We start from the raw sequence: 11,136 nt of genomic DNA, 5'->3' as shown, positions 1-11,136 counted from the left end.
GCTACAACCAAGCAAAAGAAGGACAAACAGCAGCTCTTCAAAGAATCAGATACTGTGAAGGAACAAACCCACAAAGCACTATGAGATCCCTGTTCCCCAGGGACAAGTATCTGAAAGTGATTTAAAGAAGTCAGGAACTCCGGAGCCACGAGATAGACAAAGGCCAATTCAGGCACTACAGGGCTAAACTAAGCATGCCAACTAAATAATCCATTAAGTTTTTAGGCCATGGATTTTTTTAAAAGCCTTGGAGTTCTCCATACACTTTGAAAGAGCCCCATATGAGGCAAAAATATTGGATCATCTTGTATTTTCTCTGCTGAATGAAGCAAATAATTTTGCAAAAGTCTGCAGATGCTTTTACTTAAAAAGTATTTCAGGAGACAGCTTGAAGGTTGAATGTTTGATGTAAATGGAGAGCCTGACTGTCAACCTTTCATATCTTCCACACAGCAAGGAGGAGGGAGAGAACGTGGAGGTTGCTCCAGTATCTCAAAGCTAAAATGGCAACCCTGACCTGTGTAAAATCCGTTTCCATTTCTATGGAGTTGGTTTAGGTTATGAAGGGTTAAGCCACCAATGTGGAGCAACTCCAGGGCTGCAGAAAAACAACCCTGTGAGATCCCTTCAGTGTTGTGTGTGTCTATGCAGTGTGATGCATCTGCAAACCAGACTGAATTATCTGAGGAGAAAGTGGGAGGGAACAAAGGCAGCCTGCAGGGAGAAAACGAGACCCTGTGCAGAATCCATCTGCCACCCAAGCGATTGAGAAGATGGACTTCTTAGAACAGCAGTGATTGTCATTTCTGTCTGACAGCCAGTGGGCTGCACTTCCCCACACAACAGGCACTGCAGCCCCTGGGAGGCCACGTGGTGATCACTAGGTAGCCCACTAGTCTCAGCACCCCTGTAGCCCCAAGCTCAGCCATTTAACAGGTGAGAAAGGGGATGAGGGCTCACTCCCCATGCCCAGAGTGGGGCAGAAACACTCCTCTGCTTTTCATCTCCTGTAAACGTGTTTCTCAGAAGGTTTGTGGGCATATACCTCCCTCCTCTGGTGCACAGTAAAGTAACACCCTGGTGGAAGATATGAGAGAGATGTTGTGGCAAAACATGCAAACTGGGGAAGAGTCCTCAGTGAAGGACCACAAATACTAAATCACATGGGAGATAATGTATTTCCTTGGCCCTTTGCTTCTCCATTTCACTACACAATCCCCATATAACACAAACATAACAGCTGTCTTCTACACCTGGGCACCTTCTATTTGTGAGTCCTTTGCCCCAGATATAGTTCAGACCCTGATTTGATGTCAAATCTCCATGAAGGTCAAAGAAAACACACCCCCACCCCATGAGCAAGACTGGCAAACGTAACAACAGATGAGCTGAGGGCTGAGGGACTCAAGTTTTTTGCCTGAGTCTTCACTGCCAGCATCTCTTCCACACCTCTGAAGTGGATGGACCACAAGGCAGGGACTGGGGGAGAAAATTCCCTCCCACTGTAAGAGAAGATCAGGTTCATGACCACCTCATGAACCTGAACATAAGCCTTTGGGACCTGATGAGATGTATCCCAGAGCCCGGAGGGAACTGGCTGATGTAGGTGCTGAGCCACTCTCCATGATATTTGAAGGTCATGGATGGCAGTCAGGTGAATTCCCTGGTGACTGGGAGAAGGGAAACATTGCACCCATTTTTGGAAAGGACAGAAAGGAGGACCCTGAGAAGAACCAACCTGTCAGGCTCACCTCTGTGCCTGGGAAGATCATGGAACAGATCCTCCTAGAAGCCATGCTGAGGCACATGGAGGACAGGGAGGTGATTCAAGACAGCCAGCATGGCTTCACCACGGGCAAGTCCTGCCTGACCAACTCCTGTGATGGAGAGTCTGCAGCAGTGGACAAGGTGCACCCTCAGTAAGTCTGAGGGACCAAGCAGATGGCAGATAGCCACCAAGATGGTGGCAGATGGCACCAAGCTGAGTGGTGTGATTGATGCATCTGAGGGGTGGGATGCCACCCAGAGGGACCTCAGCAAGCTTGAGAAGTGGGGCCACATGAACCTCACGAGGCCACCTGTATCCTGGGCTGCATCAAAAGCAGCATGGCCAGCAGGTCGAGGGAGGTGAGTCTGCCCCTCTGCTCCACTGTTGGAGCAGGTCCAGAAGTGGGCCACAAAACTGATCAGAGGGCTGGAGCAGCTCTGCTGTGAGGACAGGCTGAGAGAGGTGGGGTTGTTCAGCCTGGAGAAGAGAAGGGTCTGGGGACATCTTACAGCAGCCTCCAATAAAGATGGCGACAAACTTTCTAGCAGGGCCTGTTGTGAGAGGACAAGAGGCAATGGTTTCAAACTAAAAGAAGGGAGATTTAGACTAGATATAAGGAAGAAATGTTTTACAATGAGGGTGGTGAAACACTGGAACAGGTTGCCCAGAGAAGTGGTCAATGCCCCATCCTTGGAAACACTTAAGGTCAGGTTGGCCGGGGCTCTGAGCAACCTGCTCTAGTTGGAGATGTCCCTGCTCCCTGCAGAGAGGTTGGACTAGAGACCTTTAAAGGTCCCTTCCCACCCAAACTATTCTATGATGCTATGACCTTCTCAGAACTCAGTTCTTTCTTTCCTATTTATCCTGTTTCTTACCAGGACTATGCAGAGACCCATCTCCTCATTTTCTTAGTTGCCCTGTTTTTTTCACAAAATTGCCATGATTCTAAGTTTCCAGTCCACGTGGCTAGGATGACCTGTATTTTGTCATTCTGTGTAGATCTGTACTTGACACTCCAGTGAGTCCACACTCACGGCCAATGACACAGGGCCTGAAGAACTGCAGCTCATCTCATCTAATCTCTGCCATCTCCAGGAAGCAGATGGTTTCTCTCTGCTGAATTGAAGGGGACTCTGGAGAATGACCTCAGGTGCAGACACCTGCATTGGCTAGCAGCCTGCCTTAGGCCTTTCCCAGAGAAAAACCTCCCCATCTCTTGCACCCCACTTTACCTTCTCTTTGGTTTGTCTTCTGTTTGAGCTGGCTACTCTGCCAGAAATCCTACAGGAGTAATATCATGTGCCTAGTCCCCATCCTTTGTCACAGTTAAGGGAGCTGTATTCAGAGAGGGCAGTGTCCACCTGCACATACACATCCCCTCCCCAGATCAAAACATCTTATTCAACAGCTTCAAATGAAGCTGCTATTTTAAGAACAGCAAGGTCTCCCTCGCTTTTACAATTTGATTTTTAAATTATTCTTGTTTATCTATGTGCCAGTCTAACAAGAGACAGAATAATTCTGATCAGCAACAGCCCAACCCCACCCACCACCCTCAGCTCCTGCCTAGCTATGGCCAAGTGTTTGCTCTGGTCACTCAGGAGACAAGTCTTGGAAAACTGGTTGCTTTTGCTTCTTGAAATTCATCTGCTTGTGGCTCGAGCAAAGCTGTGCCACAGACCCACAGCAAGAAAATCCTGAGCCAGGTCTTCACAGAGGCTGCTGTGGTTGGGCTCAAGACTTTCAAAGACTCCACAGTGGGATTTAAGTGACACAGGCTGCTTGCAAGCCTTCGGAGAAGAAAAACTGGGCTTGAGTGCTTGATAAGAGGAAAAGAATCAAAATGTCCTATAGTATCTAGAGCTTCACAGAAGCAGACAAGTGCCAAAGAGCTCCTTAGCTCAAGTGGCCTCACAAAACTCCCTGTCTGTGCCACGACTGCTCAGCTAACCGTGCCAGTTGTACAGGAACTGATACAGGGTGATTTGGGGGACACGGGCATAGTGCTCATCTAAACCCACCCATCCTCTAGGATCTGCAACACCCGAACGAGCCTGAGCTGTTGTCTGAAGTAATTGTGTCTCACAATGGGAGAGGCACAAGCAGCAGCTCTATTTACTCCTTCAGTTTGCACTTGGCTGCACAGAAATTCAGCTTTTCCCCCTGAGCATAAGGGGATTCTGATCCTCAAAGCTTCAGTCACTTCAGGCAAAAAAATTATCCACTCAGTATTCCGGGGTCATTTGGATTCATGGTCTGACTTGACCATGATGAAAAAATAGATAAAAAGTGGAATATTTGGATGATGACTCAACAGTGTGCAGAGTGAGGGTTGCTAATTATGGTGGAGAGGACCTGTGATAAAAATTCAGATGCAGTGGGGCTTTGCAGTGCACCAGTGAGCTTCTGCAAGCAAAGGCTGAGCACTCTGGTAAACAACAGAAAGCTAGAAGCTGATAGGGGTTGGTGTATTTTTGGTTAAAAATATACAAATGTACAAACTCAACCCAAGTCCTCACACTAATGAAACTAAGCTTTGGTACATTGGCAATCTTTAGGCTAGGAGATAAATAAATAAAGCAGAAGGAAAGAAATTAATCAAGAATTAAAAGAAGCATCTAATAATAAAGGAGGAAATAAGGAAATACAGAATGTGATCCTGAAATATGATATCTATGCCTTTCTTGTTTTCAGAATAAAATGCCAACAGTCATCATTTTAAACAGATTACTCTGTGTGCCCAAACACTTGGAAATTAAATTGCCTTCCTCACTGTGACACAAGTGTGAAAGGTGGAGTGGTTTTAAATTACTGAAACGACATTAAAAAATTCTGCAAAGCATTTCCCTGCCTTTAAACGTGTCGAGTTTAATCCTGTCCCTTCAATGCTGTCCCCAGACTGAAAATAAAAAGGGCCCTGTGCCCAACTGCAGTCCTGGGAGAAGAAGAGGCTCAAGCTGCACAGCCAGAGGGAAAAGCCACCTGCTCGGGGTGCTGCTCCCCACGGGGGCTGCAGCCCTCCCTCCAACAGGGGCAGTCTGGGAGCTGAGCCTTGAAACACACATGTGGGAAAAAGAGCCTGAAGCTGCCTCTTCTGCTGAGATTCCATTCAGCCTCTCCCCAGGGCCCCCAGGAATTTGGTGTGTTTCTGTCCCAACGTTCTTGCAGGCAGGGGCTCTCAGTGCTGAGTGCCAGAGGCCTCCCAGGCCTGGCTCGGACTGTTCCCCCAGGAGAGGATGTGGGGAGGGGAGGAGGAGGTCAGTGGCCTGCTTGCTGATTCTTCTTTCTTTCCATGAAAGCAAAACAAGGGGACTGGAGGCTACAGGAGCTTCACCACAGTCCTCACAACACTCTTCACTCCACAGTCCTTCCTTCCAGTATCTTAGAGGGTCCTACAAGAAAGCTGGGGAGGGACTTTTTAGGATCTCGAGTAACGACAGGACTGGGGGGAATGGGGCAAAGCTGGCAGTGGGCAGATTCAGGCTGGACGTGAGGAAGAAGTTCTTCCCCAGGAGAGTGGTGAGACCCTGGCATGGGTTGCCCAGGGAGGGGGTTGAGGCCCCATCCCTGGGGGTCTTTAAGGCCAGGCGGGAGGAGGCTCTGGGCAGCCTGATCTAGTGGGAGGTGTCCCTGCTCATGGCAGAGGGGTTGGAACTGGGGGATCCTTGTGGTCCCTTCCAACCCTGGCAGATTCTGATCTGTTTTAGCAGAGGACTTTAGAGCCCTAATGGCTCAATGGTTGGACTTGATGATCTGAGATATCCCTTCCAACCTAAAGGATTCTATGATTCTATGATTCTCTCGGTGAACAAAGCCTGGTAGTACAAAACCCAGGAACAAGCTTTGCTTGATGTGGTCAACTATTGCTGGTTCAAACTCATGCTTCCCAGATTAGCCCTGTGCAAGTCAAAGTATAACTGCATCCCAGGAGAGCAGGAAATATTCCCCACATTCCCCATGAGCTCCCAAACTACTGCTAGGGCTTGGGCTTCTCTCCTCAGGTCCACACGAGCGATGCCCCTGCAGCCCCATACGAGCTGTGATGACAGCACACCGAGCAGGGCATGGTGATGATGAATTCCTGGCAGGAAAATGAGGCTCTGCACAAAGATGTCCAATGGAATTCTACTGGTTTTTCCCTGTGTGGTGTTCCCACCAGAACAGCACTTGCAATACCTCACTGATGGCTGGGAAGCTGTACTGTAGTGACTGTGCAGTGAGGAACAAACTTGAAGGGCTGGATTTGTTCAGGCTCTGGGCTGGAGCCCTGTGATATTGACAGCACCTTCCCCTTCTCTCTGTAGCACCTGGAATAAGGTGCCTCGTGTGCCTTGTCTGGGGCCATGTGAATCTCTGCACCCAGAGCTGAGTGCAGATGGGTCAGATGTAGTCAGCTCATTTTTTACTCCTTTTTAAGTGAATTTTTCACCATCCATTTAGTGCAGTCTTTACCTAATTGTCTATGCTTAAATATTTTTGGAGGGGATGCTGAATTTAAAGAATTTCAGCTGAGACTCACTCCCCTCCTGGAGAACATGTGGGTGCAGCCAGAGTATCCCTGAAGCCCAGAGCCATTCTTTACCAGAAGCAAGCCCCTGATGGCAAACCCCCAAAGTGTCTGCTGCTCACAGAGGCATGTAGCAGGGTTCCTCATGTCTCCCTCACTCCTATGGCTGTGACTGACCCAGCAGGATTTACCTTATAAGCACAGAGAGCTGCAGTGCAGTTCTGGGCACCCAGGACTCCTTTTCCCTGAGCTCCCTCTTGAGGTCCTCAACATGCCCAGAGCTGCCTTGTCCTTTGGAGGGCTCAGCCCTGCCTTAACCCCATCACATTCACTTGCCATGCCTGCCTGTCTCTGCAGTGAACGGCGTGTCTCTGCCTCTGCAAGCCATTCCCCTGCCTAAATTCAATATTGCTGGTATTTCTGACAGCAATCATTCAACCAGCCCCTCCTTCAGCCCTTTCTATCAGAGCAAATATGGCATTTTCAGAGACCTTACTACTGCAGTCATTGCTCGGGGCCTTTGAGGTCAAAGCTGAGTAAACCTCAAGTGCCTCGCCAGGCAACTGTTCAGAAATAAATTTCAATTTCAAAGATTCATTCTGTGGATTTATTCCCTGAGCTGACACTGCTCACAAGCTCAGCTGTCTCACAGATCACACGTTTAGGATTTAATTATCTTTGCTATACATTAAATATTCTGTATGTGGTGTGCTGGAGAGTCAGGACTCAGAAAGATTTAAACACAAATAAAATGTACGTGGTTGAAGAGAAAGCCTGAAGGAATTTTCCAGCCCTGTCTTAACTGTCAGCTGAATTTTGTGCCAGGTAGTATTTTAGGACATCTTTTCATGATCCACTTTACCTGAACTCAGTCAGCATCATCAAGAAAAGGCAGCACCATCCAGACTGCCCCTCTGGCCTCCAGCTGAACCCCACCCCCTTGTGCTGGCACTGGGATTAATCTGGAGCTGGAGCAGAGCAAGGCCCTAGCCTGCACAGCTGGACAAGGGCTAGTGCTGCTGCCAGGGGGGAGAGCCATGGGGCTGGGGATTTTGGGGGGCAGGGAATGATCCTGTCTACTTTGGTAGCAGTTGATGCTCCATGGGGTCAGGCTGTCGGTGACATCACACCTGCAGGACAGGGACCCTCCCTCCCCTGTGTGATGAGATAATTCAGGCACTGTGCAGAGTCTTCTCCCTCAGATCACAGTAATAAACACAGTAAACACCCCCCAAGAGGTTCCTCCTGGAGGCTGAGGATTGCCAGTGCAGAGCAGAGCTGCCTGCAGCCTGTAGCTGAGGAGCACAAGGATGAACATTCTGTCATATCTTCACCAGAAGTCAAGCCACATGAAATGTGACTTCTCACAAAGACATGTTGATTGTCTGGGCTTCACAATGTCCCTGAACTGAGGACAAACAGCTCAGAAGATAAAGTCCCACCAGCTGAGCCCTTCTCTTGCCTGCTCTGCAAGGACTGGAGCTCTTGGTGTTGGGATTGAAGAATCCATCTGTCCTTGACAAAAAAATACCTTGGTGTCTGCCCTCCCTTTCCTGCTCCATCAACGAGGGTTGCTGTAGGCAGCCACTCTTGTAGGGAACTTCCAGATATCAACTGGGAAATGTCCAACAATCATTCAAACAACTATGGCAGGATTTACACAGTCTGGAATGTACAAACTGTAGCTTTGGCCCTTATGACATTTGCTATTAAATCGGGTTACTCAAAGAAGCTGTGGGCACTTAATGAAGTTGACAAAGTGAATCCCAAGAACAGCACCTGCAGGTTAGGTAAAACCACAGAAAATCCCTGAGAGCCCAGAGCACATGGATTGCCATGTGCACGGTGAGTGTGTGGCTACTGTCCCTTCTAGTGCAAAGAGAAGGGTGAGTGCTCAGCTGGGGCACCCAGGACACCAGCCCAGGGCCCCTCTGGCCCTGTGCAGGAGCAGGAAATGCAGGGAAGGGAGCACAGCAAACTGCAAGCAGCAATGCTACATGCAAGAGGTGGGTGTGTTCCTCTTGAAGGTTGGCTGAAGGGCCTGTAGCATGTGGGTGAACCAGGCTGGGGTCCTGCTGCAGAGAGGCTGAGGCTGACTTCAGGGGAGCATTGGTTGGCAGTGGGGGGCAGGCTGCCAGCCCTGGCTTCCCAGCACCTCACTCCTGTGGTGTCTGCAGTCACAGGGCACAGAGAAAGGGGAAATGAAGAGAACTGGGGTGGCTGCACAACGAGAGGGAGATCAAAGCTTCTTCCTTTTCCCCCTCTGCCTCTAGCCTCTCCCTCTGAGCTTCTGTATCTTATTTTGGTTGTGTTTCTTGGTGTGTGTTCTCCCCAGAGGTCCCTCTGCAAGGCTAGACCTCTGTGAGGAGAATCCCCCCCTCTCAGTGCCAAAGAACTCCTCCTTTCCTAGAGATCTGGAGCAAAAGTAGCTACAAGTTTTACCAATAACTTCACCAGCCAAGTTGTTTAACCATTTCTGTCCTCCTAGCTGCACTTGCCTCACAGGATGGCAGCGTTTGATGTCTTGAAAGATAAAGAATATTTCTGTTGTAAGCAAAGGAAAACTAGAGCAGATCGATGGCGGTGTTGGGGGGGAAATGAGCTGAAAACCATAGACAAGGCAAAAGTCTCAATAATCAGATGAGTGAGGAGGGTTATAGTGTGCAAGTGAGGAGCCATTGAGTCACATTGCAAGCTTGTACCATAAAATGGTCTATACCTATTTCCCAGAAGGTGATCAGTTTGCATAATTCAGAAGTTTTATGAAGAGTGTTCATTGGAACTCGATGAATAATTAATTTCTTTTTTTTGTTTCGTTGGCAAATTTGGAAAGTCAAAAGGACTCATTTCAATCAGACTGAAAGGAAAAAAATTGATTTTTTTTTTTTTGTTTTCTGAATTGAAATGTAAAACAAATAATATTTTGGAGGCTTCAAATGAGACATTTGTTCCTAAAAAAATTTAATGTTTCATTTTGATGGTGGCTACTTAAAATGGTTTGAATATTTCAAAATAACAGGGATTTTTGAAAAAAAAAAAAAAAAGTTGCTTTGAGCAAGAAAAAAATCAAATCATTTAATCTGAAAACCACTGAGAACTATTGCATTGGAAATTCTGACTGCATTTTTTCCTTGACATTAAAGAATATGACAATACTGGCCAAGCTCCTGACACACATTACTGCCTCCTGTCCTCCTATTACTACCACCTTGGCTGCAGAAGTCCTGTTCAAAACCAAAAGCCCCATTCCCAGGGTCAATAGTGTCTCATGCAAACCTAAACTTCTCAAAACTCAGAGCCTGCAGGTCCACAGGTCTCCAGCTCCTCAGTGGCCCAGGAACCCTACAGAATATGAATCAGCCACTGCCAAGTCACAGACAGAATTGTAAAGCAATGAGAATCAGGCCTTCTGCTTTACACTTTTTCTTTTACACGACTTAAGTTGGTTGCTGACATTTGAGAATCATAAAAAGTGGGTTAATAGAATGGGCATTTGAATGAGCAAACATAGCAAAAAACCTTAGGAAGTGAAACTTTCTCAAGAAAGCTCTGCTTAGCTGCAGTTGCAGTTGCTGCAAAGGGTTCCCTTCACATTTTTCTCATTTCACCCAGTGCTGGTTCTAGGCAGAAAAAAGACCAAATTGCATTTTACCAGTGTGTAAGACACCATTGTTTTCTTTGCAATAGGTATGATGATTTAAAAATGAAAAATGTTGTCAGGGGCTTGAAAAAAACCTTTAGGAAAAGATGTACATGCATTTTCTCAAAAATTTCCCCTTTTCCTTCAACATTACATCAAACTTATAAAATTCAAAACATTTCCTCCAGTTTTGCAGAGGGCTTGATTTTTATTGGACCCCATCCAACACATTTGTTTTCTTTTTATGTACCAGATGTAATCTCACTTCTATCTAAAAGAAAAATTCCCCAAGTGGTGCACTACCCACAAGCCCATCCTCCTTTTTATCCTCTCTCACTGATTTTGCAGCCCTGCTCCATCATCTCTTTCCTCCCTGGAAACACCTTTGCAAACCTTCTTGCTTCCCCCTTTCTCCCCTAGCACCCAGGCCAACCAAACTACCCACTCTCACAATTTCTGGATCCATTATCCCCCTGGCCAAAACATTAAGAATTCCTTTGGATGCTGGATCTGCATTTTAAAACATAGGATTCCCTGTGTGGGTTTTCAGGTGATGAGAGGGGGAGGAGGTTTTGTTTTCATGCTTAGCCCTGGTAGGGACTTCAGGAAAGGGGTCCTAGAGATGTGCTTTCAAGTACTTTGTAAACTAGGGAAGACAAAGGGGGTTATCAGTAATGTAAGGGTAAGGCTTTGTACCTGAGATCAGATTCTGTGGTGGAGAGTGGGCTGAACAACAAATCCAGCAGCTGATACATTTTTGGAAGACACAGGACCTGGTTTTAGTTTGCTGAGTCACACGATGCCAGCCACAAACCCAGGGCTTGGCTGAAGTATCCCATTTGCAGACAGGTCTGGCTGATGGGGTGACAATTTTTTTCAACTGCTGTACTTCAAAAGTGAGACAATTCTTGCAAAGTCTGGGATTAATTCTGCAATCCTCTGCCAGAAATTCCTTATCTTTGTTTTCCAGAGCCTCCAGCCTGTGATTTAACACATATTCCAATGCAAAGTGACAATCCCTGCACATATCACTGCAAACAATCAGTAACACGTGGTGGCCCATGGACTGAAGGCAAACAGATTAAAAAATTAGATGCCTAAAAAATTAGGGCATCAGCCCTATAGATCTTAGATATAATTCCCAGGAATAGGTTCTCTGACAAGCTCTGAATAACAGCCTACAATAAAGGCACTGTTCATCCTATGGGTTTTGTAGATAAA

Source organism: Merops nubicus, unplaced genomic scaffold (genome assembly GCF_000691845.1).
Source record: "Merops nubicus isolate BGI_N331 unplaced genomic scaffold, ASM69184v1 scaffold11074, whole genome shotgun sequence".
Classification (NCBI taxonomy): Eukaryota; Metazoa; Chordata; class Aves; order Coraciiformes; family Meropidae; genus Merops; species Merops nubicus.
The sequence above is the reverse complement of the archived record's forward strand: the minus strand, read 5'-3'. Positions refer to the sequence as shown.